The 14,386-nt window shown below is 29.5% G+C and overlaps 2 protein-coding genes across 3 annotated transcripts in view; one reads left to right on the top strand and one right to left on the bottom strand.

Annotated features, from left to right (window-relative positions):
* The window catches only part of LOC123008285 (protein artichoke), a 43,349-nt gene that overhangs the window by 749 nt on the left and 28,214 nt on the right, over nucleotides 1-14,386 (top strand). The gene's annotated exons all lie outside the window — the stretch shown is intronic.
* LOC123007621 overlaps nucleotides 1-14,386 on the bottom strand; it is a 65,774-nt gene that overhangs the window by 32,074 nt on the left and 19,314 nt on the right. The window lies entirely within an intron of this gene.

Below are 14,386 nucleotides of genomic sequence, written 5' to 3'. Positions count from 1 at the left end.
AATTTAGCAAAAGTTTTTTTTTAATTCGTTCTTCGAAATTGTTGGCACTGCAACAAACCCTATCGAAATAAATCGTATCTTTTTCATTTTCGCCAAAACTTTCTCGCAATAAAAAAGCGCTTTCTAACTTAAGAGCGTCTTAATTTTTAATATGGTAGAACTTCATCCTCGCTGTTAATCTTTGCAGAAGCGAGAAAGATGTGAGTAACGTTTTGATTTATTTTCTCTCCGAATCGAAAAAAGTGAAAAATTTGTGCCTAGAAAGAAGTGTCAAAGATCAGCAACTCGTTTTGGAGAGATGAAATAAGAAATGTGACATAAAGCAGAAATTATTGACGAGTTATAGATGAATGGTGTCACGCAAAATCGACGCTTATTTTTCAAAGTCGCAACATATTTATTTAGAAATGGACGAGAAATGTTTGTGGCAATCATTTGCGGAGGTAAAATGTGCCACTCAAAGATAAAACGCTTAATTGACTCCACAGTTTTGATGCTGGGGTTCATATGCCCTAATTATATGCTAAATGAGAAACGAGGCCCTAGTTTCCTTAACGAAATGAGCAAATTTTACGCAAAAAAATAGTTGTAGTAGAAAATAAACCATGCATTTTGCCTAATTAGTGAAATATTGAGGCTCAATCTCAACACGATTTCACGGCGAATTTGGGGCTTTTTAATTATCTGAAATTAAAACCAGGGTGAAATTAATTGAATACAGGGTGCGCCAGAACTCGCGCCCCAGAGAAAATTTTCAAGTAAGGTAAGATACCAGGAACATGAAAAAAAATGTTTAAAAATTCTATCTGTCAAAAAAATTTGACATTTATTTTTTTGACATTTGACATTTTTTATGTCTATTTAATGATACTGATGATTTTATATATATAATTTTTTATAATCATCTAGTAAATGTACAAAAATTTTGCCAATAAACCCCACAAATAACATTGAACAGAGCTACAATTTAGGATACAGTTTCCTTGTTTCCTCTTTTAATAGCCTATAGTAAAAAAACTTGAAAAATTATTTTTCCAACAGGAATAAATAGAGTCAAATTGCAAAATTTAAACCCTCATAACTTCGAAATTTTTATAGATAAAATTTTTTAACATTTTTTCCATGTTCCTGGTATCTTACCTTATATGGCATTTTTCTCTGGGGCGCGAGTTCTGGCGCACCCTGTATACAGGGTATATTTAGAATTATTCTAAAAACACATATGGTGGTACCTAGTAACTATTAGGAAAAAATTTGAGGTATAAAAATAAGAAAAATTTTATAATTTTCTTATACTTGAAAAAATATCGTTGAGGGGAAATAACAAACTAAAAAATATTAATGGTTATTGTCCAGTTCATAGTATTTCTTGTTCCATGCATGTTTTGTTAAAATTTGACAAAAGATAACTCAATTATTTATAGTTTTTGCTGAATATTTGTCTAAAAATATTAAGTTATTACTCATTTTCTGTTTCTTATTTAGTTTGCCTTTCATAAAAAAATATGTCTAATAAATTATTATTGATGTTTTATGTTGAACTGTGTAAAGCTTTAAAGGAGAGAAAATTTGATTTACTCCTTGCCAGGCCTGAAAAATAGATAAAACGCTTGCTGGTTTGTCGAATTATGGGTCGTCCTGTAGGCTGAATTAATTATTATTTCCCTCGTTGAATCGATTCCGGGATTAAAATTGACGAATTTTTCGCGACGAACTTTTTACCCTTTTTATGAAACGGGTTTTGGGGAAGATTAATCTGATTAAGATTAGGGTGAGGGCGAATTTTAGCGCTACACTCATAATTTTTTGTCGGGACTTGGTTTATTCAAGCAAAGTTTCGTCAATGCACTTTCTTTAATCAACGCTTTTACATATTTATTCGACAGCTTTGAGGAAATAAAATATTGAATGTAATCGACTTCCATTAAGATCTTTTTCGTTTCATTTGGAAAGTTTGCAGTTGTTGCTTGTTTATAATTTAAAGAAAGTTGTTGGTTTGTCGATAAGTACCGTTTTTGTGGTAAAGTTTAAAAAGGTTTTTTAAATGAAACAAGAAGATTCTTGAAATAGGGAATCCGCTAATGAATTTTTAATGTACTTCCGTTTTGTTCAATAATAAAGACGTAAATAGTCCTCGCGAGCTGTCAGCACGAGACGATTCCAGCAAGTATTTTTATTACGTCAGTATTTATAGAGCCACAACTGGTCGCTTTATGACATTTTAAGACCCACTAACAGTTTTACAAAGTGTTGAATCGTGTCGTCGTTTCGCTAATTTCGTTCGATTGAAACTTGTGTCGAAGATCAATAAATTGTTATTACAGTTGTCGGTGCAATAACGTCGAAATGCAGCTCTTTGGCGATGTCTTGTCAAATTGTGTAGAAATTCCAATATTCTCGGTTTACTCGCGAGAAGTGGAGGGTAAAGACAGGTATCTGTTTTGACTTTGGAACTTGGAGCAGATGCCATCAGTAGTATTACGAAAAGTTTGACATTGTAGGTCGACAATCAATACACAAATTGAATCTAGGAGGAGGAAAAAGCCGGGCTTTGTTTCGTCGTTTTTACAAAACTGAACAATTCATCGCGAGATAAAGCTGTATTGACCCTATTGTGTGATAGGTTTGAGGAATGCCTCTTTCTTACTTTTCCTGTTCGCCGACTAAATCTCTTTTTTTGTTATTTATACGAAAAATTCTAAAAGTGTCAGGTGCATAATTTAGGGATAGAGGAATTATTAGGAGTGCATCTGCCGTTGACGTAAAGGGGAAAATACCCTTTCGCTCGTCTGAGTTTGTTGCCTTTAATTATTGCTACCGGCTTTGCTATATTTGAAACTTCACAGCTGGCAGTGTATTCAGGAAATTGTCAAATAAAGTACTAATGAGCGGTTTAAAAATAAACTGGCGACTCGTTTTACGAGAGATATTATTATTTCGAGACCATCAGCGAGGTCTTAAAGCAAGGGAGTGGCGTTATGGACACCTGCGAACAAAAACTCGTTCAAATCAAAACATACTCAAGCACCGACGAAAGTAAAGTTGAAACAGAGTTAAAATAAGTTGAAAAAAAAGTTGCAAAAATTTAAACAAATAGATATAAATAGTACAGGTTTTACGTTATTTTTTATTTTTTAAGTTAAAAAGTTTGCCAATTTTGCAATATTATTTATTTGTAGTTAAACGTCGTAAAATTATTTTTTTTAAATTTTACTAACTTAGGCTACAAGTAATACTTAGTTTCAAAGGGGAATTTTAAAAGATCTTAATTTGATGTAAAATTAATTTGTTTCTTATGTGTGTTGGTTTTTAAAAGTTATAATACTTATTTGTTGAGCGAATGAAAACCCAACATTTTTTATAATAAAATATCAAAAAATATTAATGGACTGACTATATAAAAAATCGCGTGAAAGCTGTAAAATGTTCTACAAGTAGTTTTAGGGCACTTTTTGATCGTTTACGGAAAAAATAGTTCAACTTGAGATTGTTTTTTGTCAATTTGGGGTGTCTTGGAACTGATTCATTATTTTTTGGATTAAGATTGAGTCATTTGATGTAGAATTGTAGATAAAAGATCTGTTAGTCTGTTACGTAGTTAAATTAGTTAGAATGGCTTGATTATAAATTAGTGATTGGATGTTAGCGGCCATTTGTGTGTTTAGGGCCGGCCATTTGATTGATTTTGTCTATACACAATGAATTAACAAAACAATTTAAATGTTCAGTTGCAATTTGATTCGGTTATAAATCTGATAAAGTCGGTAAAAAATGCATAATTTAAATTCTCTTTTGTGGAGTAGAAATTAATTTAAGTCCCGAGTAAATTACGTATCAAAAGCCGTATTTACTTGTTTGAAACAAACATAATAGAAAAATTGTTTTTGTTGTAAACAATTCTCTCTGATTTACTGACAAAGGTTTAATCAAGCAACGGGATATGAGAACCGTTTGATAATTTTCTCCGTTCTTAAAATGGAAATGGGGAAATATGGAAAACAAAAACATCAATAGTCTGTTTTATTTGAATTTTTGTTCCCGAGCTTTACGTTTCAGTGACCCAGTGTGAAAATAATCCGTGCGTGTTAAGATAACATTTCTAAAAGTAAAAATATTTTTTCTCTTCTTATATGACAACCAGCATGTGAAAGAAACGAATTAGTCTCGGCTATTTTTAAAAGAGTTTCAATACGTCGCCAGCCGTGCTTATTTTGACAGGTGATCCTTAATTAAAATTTTCCCCTCGAAACATTAAAACAATTCGGATCAAAACGCTGAAATTAATTTTATTTTCAAATAACAATAAATTTAACCATAAATTTGTTTTATGTGACGTGATATTATAATTTCCGTTTTGTGTAGATTTTTTGCGGCTATTGAAAATTTGCACGTTTTTTCGGCTTCGCTAAGGGCGATAAATTTATGCAGCGAGTAATAAAAAGCTGAGGCCAGTTTTAAAACAATGTCGTAATTCAGGAGCTTCTACAATAGCCGAGCTTTGCTAATTTCCCTAATAAAAATTCATTTTGCAACGGCTGCTGTTAATTGAGAAAGAAACGAGATCAGATTCGGGCCAGAATTGCCCCATGATCAGATATTGGACCTCATCAAAAGAGAAAACGATGATTTATCGAACATGAAAAATATATGAAAATCCATAAACATCCAGTTTTATTGCGTCGCCTTATTTTTAGCCAATTCTTGAACTACGACGACTCTTGTTTTCTCATGAAACTTTGCATACAAAATTTATCGATCAGCGAACGCAATGCTAAATGTCTTGTTACAAATTTATTGCAGACTACATATACAAAGGTGTAGACAACATTGAAAATGCAATACAATATATTAGTTATTTATTTAAATTTTATTTATTGATTTAAAAATTATATTTTTTAGAGAGATTTTAAAACTCTTAATAATATTTTTTTACTTTAGACTATAAAACTACCTGCATTTTTTTATTAATTCTGACGTTTTTTTTTCCATTAAAAGCACAGTACTTTGTTTTGTCTTATATTAAATGCTTTTTACAAATACAAATTACTTTTGTTTTACCTCATTTTTTTACTTTTTTAACCACTTGCTAATTTTTTTGTTGTATTTTTTCTACACATTTTCTTGAATATGTATTTATATTTTTAAGTGCTTATAATTTCATCACCATTTTTTATAATTCTATTTCTTTTACACGGTAACTTGTTGCATAAATAGCTACTTTGAAATGTTTTTAATATTGTGCAAAAACTTGACTACTATACATATTAACACTATAAATAAAAAAAGAAATTACAAAAAAAGTTCTTAGGATTGATTAATTATGTGTTTTTCAGTAAACTGTAGGCATAGTATTAAATTCAATGTTAAATACATGTGGTTTTTGTGAAAAAGCTGTTTATTATTTAAATTTTGATAATATTTTCATTATTTTTTTGTGTTTTATTGTCGTAGCTACTCTTATAATTTATTGAGTGCAGAAAATTAATAAGCTTTTTCTCTGCGAAGTAGGTTTTTTTTAATTCCACAACAAACTATGAAAGAGATATTTACGAGTAGTTTGATAAAAAAGGCCAAATAATTTATTTTCCATTTGGAACATTCAAAATTAATAAAAAGTTTATGAACAAAAAATAAATAAGTACTTTAGTGCCTAATAAGTCCTAGTTTTATTTTTAACTAATTTTAAATTTAATTTTATAATTTTAAAATTATCGATTCAAAATATCTACATATTTGATCTTATTTTGAACTATTGTGAATCTTAATAAATCTGTAATTTATTATTACTATTTTGGGACGAATTTGAAGGCTAAATGTGACAAGTACTCGTATGTTGGGATTGGGATAAAGAAAGTTTATTAGGATAAAAATTTATTTTTAAAGCAGAGTTTAAAAGAATTATTTTGAAATCGTTCGTAAAATGAACTAAATGTAATATGTAAAGTAACCCAAAGTAGTCCGTAAAGAAGCACTTTTGCAGACTCTTATTTAATATTTAACGTGATGCACAGACTTCTTTAGTTTTATCTTAGTTCAAATTTGAATGCAATTACAAATGCGTGTGTTTGTGTAATTGAAAAAAATTGCGATAATAAACATAATGTACACCTCCTATTCGAGACAAGATTTTCAACTTTAGTGTGATGTTTTTTGATCGACGAAAACTAAATTAATTTAAAATGTTTGTTTTAATTTTTATAAAAGCAGAGGGGACGTTTGTTTTGCATTCTAAAACTGTGGTGCCAGTGCCAGTGTGGGTTTTATCATAATTTTTATTTCGTTTTCTACTGGGCTAACAGTAATTAAATTATGTCGTAGGCAAGACGTAATAAAAGCAGAATAATTTAAGCCAATTTTTTTCATCATCTGGCTTAAATAACAATTTTCTTTTTTATTTTATTAATTATTTTTTATTTCAAATTCTTGCATTAATTCTTAAAATGAGGACTGAAAATGAACTGAATCACGATCACCATCACTAAAATGTTATCAATATTTTATCTTAAACAAACTTTCGCTAAATTCACGGTTCGTAAAGTGATGGTTGTAGAGTTTGTAGTATTTCTGAAGCTCCAACTTTATTCAATAAGAGAGGTCAGTCTTGCTATCTCCCCGAACAGCTAGTGACGACTTCCGGGTTGTAATCCTGCCGGTCGATTCAAAGTTTGACGTCCAAAAGCCCCGTCACTTGACCCTAAATCTTCAGGTGATCTTTCAATTTCAAAGTAGTAAGAAAAAATCCTAAAGCTTGCGTCATTGCTAACTACCTCAAAAATCGATTATCCAAGTGCAGAATAATTCGACGAAATAATCATGTTACAAGTTCCTTTCTGGATTTAAAGTTTTAGTGTCGTCGTGCCCTGGAAGCCAATCGTGTCTCGAACGCGATAACGTCTTCAAAGGCCTTCTTACAAATATCTTTCTGTCAAGTGACTTCCACTTATTGAGTTGGCATTCTTCTCACACTAGAACATCGTTCCTGTCTGATTTTGCATGCCATCTGCTTCTAGCACTTGTCAGTGTTGTTGCTGTTGGTGCCTCGCAACCCGACTACTTGTTTCTGAATATTTATACGGCCTATTTGCATACGTCATAATTCGGTCGATAAAAGGGGGGAAAAATCTGCAGTTAATTATTGTAATGAATAGGAAATAACTGGCTTACATTGTTAGCGCGTTATTTAGAGAGAGGGAATTTGATACGGTTTGGGATCGCTCTCTCATACTCCCGGATCCTGTTTTTGCCGATTAGAAACACCCCAAACGGCATTAAAACAAATCCGCTGAGGATTGACTTAAAAACTAATATTCTGCCAGGATAAATTGGATCCGACGTGAAATAGACTCGTGTTAAACATCAAAAAAGCACAGCTTTAATCCACAGAATGCGGGAAATTTGCTCACAGTAACTGCACAAATAAAATTCCCGGATTCACAATTTTTCTTAAGAATTAACGCGAAAGACTGACTTATGACACGAAGAAGCTATTTTAAATAACTGCAAAGGTTTTTAACAGAAAAAAATTTGTTTCATGTTAAAAGCTTTGATGCAAAAAAGTTTTTTAATGTATTTCTTTGGTTAGTGAATGCGAATACGTTTTTTGGAGAGATTAGAGCGAAAATCTTGAAATGCCAATAGAATTCCATCGGGGATAAAGGAGAACATTTTTTTCATTTTAATAAAAAGAAAATTCTTAATAAATTTCATAATTTTGAAACGCTGTAAACTGGTCCATAAGCTTATAAACTTTGTAAGAAATGATGTAGAAAATAATAAAACGTACATACTTAAGAATTTTTTTTGTATTTTTTTTTTCAATTTATATCTAGTATTAATAGTGTTAATAATAGTGTATAGTAGTCAAGTTTTTGCACAAAATTAAAAACATTACAAAAATAAATATTTAGAACTTTTATTTCTATATCTGTACCTCAGAGCAAAACAGTATTAACCATCAAAACGCAATTCCTAATATTCTACTTAGACTCTCAAAAATTTATCAAATGGAAATAAAACGGCTTTATACCCTTCAGGTAATTTACTAGCTGTTTAATTATGTATATAAAATCAAATTTAAAAACTGGAGTTAATTACTATTTTGCTCTGAGGTACAGATATATTTTTCCATTTTGCTTCCAGTGTGAACACAATAATACTCTTTAAAATTTAAATAATTTATTTAGTTTACAATTTAACATAAAAAAATAAAATGGGTTTTTAATTGTATTTAGTATTCACATATTTTGTCACTTTTTGCTTATGTTTAAAAGTGATGAAAAATGTTGTTAAATTTTTAAGCTAATAAAAACCTTTTTATTTTAAGATTGGTAACTTTGGAATAAGTTAAAATCCGTAGATATTTCAATAAATTTGAAGTTATTTAAATAATAATAATTTTTGTTTATTTAAAGTGATTTCAATAATTGTGCAGAATTACTTTAAAAAGTGAAAACTATCAACTTTCGATTAAAACATTATTTTTTTACCTCAACAGTCACATCTTAAAAGTTAAAAAATGAAGGCACTATTAAATGGACTGTGGATTTGTTATTGCCACCATGAAATAAAATTGAAATGGGATTTTAGTTGATTAATGATTAATTAGATTGGGATTAATATCTATTAACACCAATTTGGCAACGTGTACTGCGATTTAACTTAATTCAAAATCATAAATGCACTAAAATTCATGTTTTTAAATAAAAAATTCAAAATGATGGAGAGTAAAACAGTTTAAACCCATAAATAGTTTGTTGATTGCTGATTTAGCTAAATTTACTAATAAATGCAACATAATATGAGATACATCAACTGCATAATTAATTGAAAGCAATTATATTGTCTCCGCTGACAAGCTTATAGAGACTTTATTGTTGCTTTGAAAGGCTTATAATATGGAATAAAGTCGAATGTCTTATTTGAGATTGCGTTTTGGTGAAAGAAGTGTCCTATTTGTTGCTTAATATCGTGGGGCTTTATCTCCAGAATGTGTCACCTCTTGTAGGAAGTCCTCTTTGCTCTCATGAGTGTCTTAATGGTTAATATCCGGCTAGTAACTCCTGTTGGAATTGAATCAGTCATGTGCGACGGCATGGAAACGTGGCTATTAACTCTTAGAAGTCGATTTTTCTCGAAAAGAGTTATTGTAAAAACACACCCCTTTAACAAGATAAATGATAGGAAGCCAAAACTGAAATTAACCGATCTGTTAAGGTCGATAACCGTGAACTGGCGGTTATTTATGTTGTGAGGATTCCATTAATGGTCAATGAATTATGTCGGTCATAGGTCTTGTGAAAATCCATTGTTTATTACAATAAAGATTTAATGATAGTGTCGTCCGAATGAATCCCATCCAAATATTTTTCTCTCCGAAAATAAAGACACGAAAAAACAATTCGAGACGTGTGAGGCTGGGAAATATCAAACGTCAACTACTTTACTTCAACTCGTTTATTTTCCGACGTGAGTGTTTTAATTGTAAAAAGTAAAGTGCAAGGCGATAAATTGCTATCAAGACTAATAGCGACTTTTATTGCAGCAGCTTTTAATTGACTGGCCGTTTAATCATTAAAAAACTAAGTAAACACTTTGTTTTATAAATTTTCAAGTTAGTCACTTTGGCCCTCCACAAGTTTTTTTTGACAAAAAGAGCAATTAAGGTAAATTACGGTGTTGAATATTTTTTTAAACACACTCAAAACGAAACAAGTAATTTAAAACAGTTCGTTTAGCAAAAACGAGGACAGAGGAGAAATAATTAGGTAATTATTCTTACAAATGAGTTGTTTCTGTAAAGACTTCATGAAGTTTTATTGTGGAAGTTTGTGAGTTATTTTATGAATTGGCAAGACGTTATTTTTAGGCGCACATATTTCTCATTAGCTGATTACCTAAATTAAAAACTCAAGATGAAACTCCAGTTTGAATCATGTTTTTCCAATCTTTGTGCAAAATAGAATTTTCAGATTTTATTATTCTAATGTTGTCAACCCCAGTGATACTTTTCGTAATAAACCAAAAAAACATCACAATAATAAAACTTTTACTTTGTTTTAGGAAAATCTTTGAATTTTTGAAACTCTTAAATGAGAAATGCGGTTCTTGGAAAGTAGGAAACAGTAAAATTTCTGAATTTTTAGAATAATTAAAATTTAGAGAAAAATTTTGAATTTTTAGAAATTTGACATCTTGAGGCAAAAATAATGTTGTTTGGAATGTGATAATCAGTCTTCAAAACTTTTTCAGAAACTCACATTTTTTGAATAGTAGGTATAATAAATTTACCTAAATGTTAGAATTTTGTTGTTTTTTTTCAAATAATTTTATAATTTCTGAAAAAAGGTTTTGTGTTAAAATTTTTGGGACTTGGGACTAATTTTTCAAGATTTGCAAAATGTGATAACATTTCTAGAATTTTAGAATTCCTGATTAAGTTAAGTAAGTAATGTTAGAAAATCTAAACAAATATTGTAAGTTTAACAATATCGGTTTTTCCTAATAACTAAAAAAATTAAAAAACTTTTGATTATGCAAATTTCGCATTGTTTTTATAAAAAATTTGGAATCTATTTGATTTTTTTTAACTTAAAATGGTGGATTTTTAAATGCAAAAAAACTTTGTTTTATTTAAAGTAACCAATTTCAGAAAATTCAAAATCAGGACATTAATAAAAGTAATTATAATAAATTTATTCCAGAACACAAAAAAATTGGTCTTACTGATGTATCTGTATAAAAATTTAAATATAATAAGAGTATAGGATGCAAAATATTGATATGAAAAATAAAAAAACATTTTTTTGACCCTAATCTAATAATTAACATATTAATTTATTTTGTTAATTTCAATTTATTTTTGTATAATAGATTTGAGAGTTCTTTTATTCTCTGCAAACATTTTAAATAAGATTTTTAAGTAGGTATTTCCACTTTTAGTCGAGTTTTTTACAAATCAAATGACGACAAAAAGAAAACTTTATATTGAAAGACACTTTGTTTTTGGTGCAAATCTCAATAAACTGGATGCTTAGGTGTGTTAGTCTTTAAATCGGAACAAATCAGGACTCAAACGTAAAACAGGACAGGACGATAATAACGTAAACATATCCTGGCTAAATCACGACCTTAGTCTAATTTCTAAAAATAATTCAAACTTGAAACTTTTAGGACTAATTTTGTTATAACATTTAAAAAAAAATGTTGTTTTAAATGTGCTAATTGCTGTTACTAAAAATTGTCACATTTGAAACCTTTCGTAGTCTAAAGGGACTTTAAAGTCTGTGATGAAAATGGCTCTGAAAATTACTAAACATTTATTAAAAGTTTTGATAATGAAATTTTCCATTTTAGAATATTAAAAATTGGAATTTTATAATCTCAGAAAAGAAAGGCCATTAAAATTTTAATTATGAAGATATTCTTGATTATAAAAATAATGTTTTTCCAATTTTTTTTTTAAATATATATTCTTAGAATTACAAAAACGTGGTTTTTAGAACCCTTTGAATAATAATGTCGGAAACGAGATTTCTGGAATGTGGGACAATTTTTTTACGAGATTCGACCTCGAATCATATTTTTCCACTTTTGTGTGGACAGTGTTTTAACCGAATTCTATAAATATGTTAGTCAAAGCCCAGGATATTGATTGGTATTTCCTGCACGCAATCGAGCCTATTTCAGCTTTTCCTATATCGCCACACTTAAATAAATATGTTCTTTGGTCGGTTTGTGCAACTTTTCCAAACTTTACGTCATAAATTATCAAAGTTTGGCTTTCATCAAAAAAATAGAGCATCCATAAACTGGGCTATTTTCTAAAGCTAAAGGGTATTGATTGAAATTTGAACAAAATAAACAAAAAGTCCGTTTAATACCGAGTTGAAAATATTCTTTCGCTCGGGAATTCCAAACAAACCGAGTTTATTTAAGAAGTTTACAGTTATAAAGTTATACAAGGTTCTTGTTACTTTTGTGGACACAACTTCCTAATCTGGCCAATTACATAAAATTTGATAAAATTCTTATTAATCGTATCAAGATTTTCGCCGCTTTTAGCGAACTTGGCCTTTTAATTTGGGCTCTCTACATAAATAATAAGGCTGATATAAATGCATGGAAAATGTTATGTACTTCCATTAAACGTGCGCGTACAAGCCTGTGCCTATTTGTACACCATAGGGGTGAATCCTCTCAACCACCTAATTCAAATGAACATCCGCTCATGAACAAACGCGACTCGAGGAAAGTTGAAATTAATACCAAGGATCAAAGAGTGCTCCCGAGGAAATGCGCAGGTACCTACTCTACAAACTCAATTTACTGCGCCGATCATTTTAAACGAAAAATTTGCCTAATTATAGTAATGGAAGGGTTGTAATCTTGTATCGGGGATAAGCTCAATCCTTCGTGTGCACAATAAAGAAGCAATCAGTCTGAAAAGGGGAAAAACCTAGATTTCACGCTCATATTTTGCACGACTCTCTTCCAAATTTTTATTCTTAATTAAATATTGATGATATGTATGTATATGCGTTATAAATCACGCCGTATCTTCATTTTGCTTCACTCGACGCTTAATATCTTTAGCTTTTATTATGATTGATGATGATGCATGGATTAACCGACACGATTTTAACAGTTTTGAGAAGACTCAGCTTATCTGTTGGATTGCTGCCATGTTAATTCACCACATATGGCTCCAAGTTATTTACTAATTACTTCGACCTTTCCTCGGATGAAACTGTATTATAATTAAAATTTTTGTTTGATTAAAACGAAACCTTCAGCTCATAAATCGTGCATTTTTTAAAAGCGCTCTAATAAATTTGTTGTTAATTTGAAACAATACTGATGTTTGTTCCTGTTTTACACACACACACTATACATAAAATCAAATTTGCAAGAAACAGACAATAAAACCTGATTTATGATAATAAACCGGTATTTGCTGATTTACGACTAACGAACCGAAAACGATTTAGTATACTATGATTACATAGTTGCTAAACAGCAATTTAAACTGCTACTTTTTACGTCATTACTTACACTCAGAAATTTCGATGCAATTCGGCAAAAAATATGCTTGTTCTGTAAATCTCGACAATTGTCTGAAAATTGCAGAAAGCTTACATTTAAAAAAATAAAATTTTATTATAAAATCACAATTTTAGCATTACATAATATATTTTTTTATAGATTTAGATCTAGATAGTTATAAGATATGGAAATTTACAGAGGCCAATTAAAAAAATTCGAAATTTTATCATAATCTTAGAATCCCGAAAACTTAAAAATTCCGCAAGTTTTCTAGAGTTATAAAATTCAATTTTAGTGGTGTACTCGTACTTTAAAATTGTGGAGCAGATTTAAAAATGTCCAGGTTTTTATCATAATCTCAGATTCTCAAAATACTAAAATTTCTAGAGTTTTATAAAAATAGAATTTTAGTGGTGAAATTTAAAATCCTTTAGAAATTCAAAAATTTGTAGTCTAGTTTCTAGTCTAGAGTTTTCTTGAGTTTTAATTGTTTCAGTGGACTCTACATACAATAATATAAATCTACAGATTTTTGTCTTAAAATTTCTAGGTTTCTATTAAAACCTCAGAAATTTGGAATTTTAGAATTCTAAGCTCTTAGTGGAATGTAAATTTAGAAATTTTTAGAAGGTGATTTACAAATTTCGAAGTTCTTATTATAAACTCAGAATCTCTAAATTCTATATATTATTTGGTGATAGAATTGTATAGTAGGAGTTAAAAACTTGCAGAATGTCTAGGCTTTTTATGTTGCCAAAATATTGAATTTCTGGAAATCTTACAGATTTCTAAAGTTTTTATTTATAATGTTAATGTCTTCGTGGATTGTAAAAGTTAGAAATTTACAAAACCAGATTTAAAAATGTGTAGTTTAGAGATTTCTAGATTTTGCAATATAGAAATCTACAGAGTTATGTTTAAAAAATTTTAGGTTTTTATTAAAGCCTTAGAATTTCCTAATTCTAGAAATTTCAAACTTTTAGTGGATTGTGGATTTAGACTAGAGAAGCCGATTTGAAAATTTCAAAGTTTTTATCATATACTCAGAATCTAGAAATTCTAGATATTATTTCACAAGATTTTAAGAATTTTATAATGACAGAATTTTGGTGATAGAATTTACAGTCGTTGTATAGTGAGTGGTAGGAGTTAAGAACTTGCAAAAGCAAAATCAGAAATTTCTAGGTTTTTATTATAATGCCAAAATATTGAATTTCTTAAGAAATCTTAATGATTTCTAGGGTTTTATTTTATAATGTTGATATTTTAATAGAGTGTAAGGTTTAGAAATTTAGAGAACCATATTTAAAAATTTGTAGTCTAGATTCTAGTCTAGAAATAAAGG

This window comes from Tribolium madens, unplaced genomic scaffold (genome assembly GCF_015345945.1).
Source record: "Tribolium madens isolate multiple individuals breed KSU strain unplaced genomic scaffold, Tmad_KSU_1.1 Scaffold_3;HRSCAF=73;Tcas5.2_LG2, whole genome shotgun sequence".
Lineage (NCBI taxonomy): Eukaryota > Metazoa > Arthropoda > Insecta > Coleoptera > Tenebrionidae > Tribolium > Tribolium madens.
This window is presented reverse-complemented; position numbering and strand designations above follow the sequence as displayed.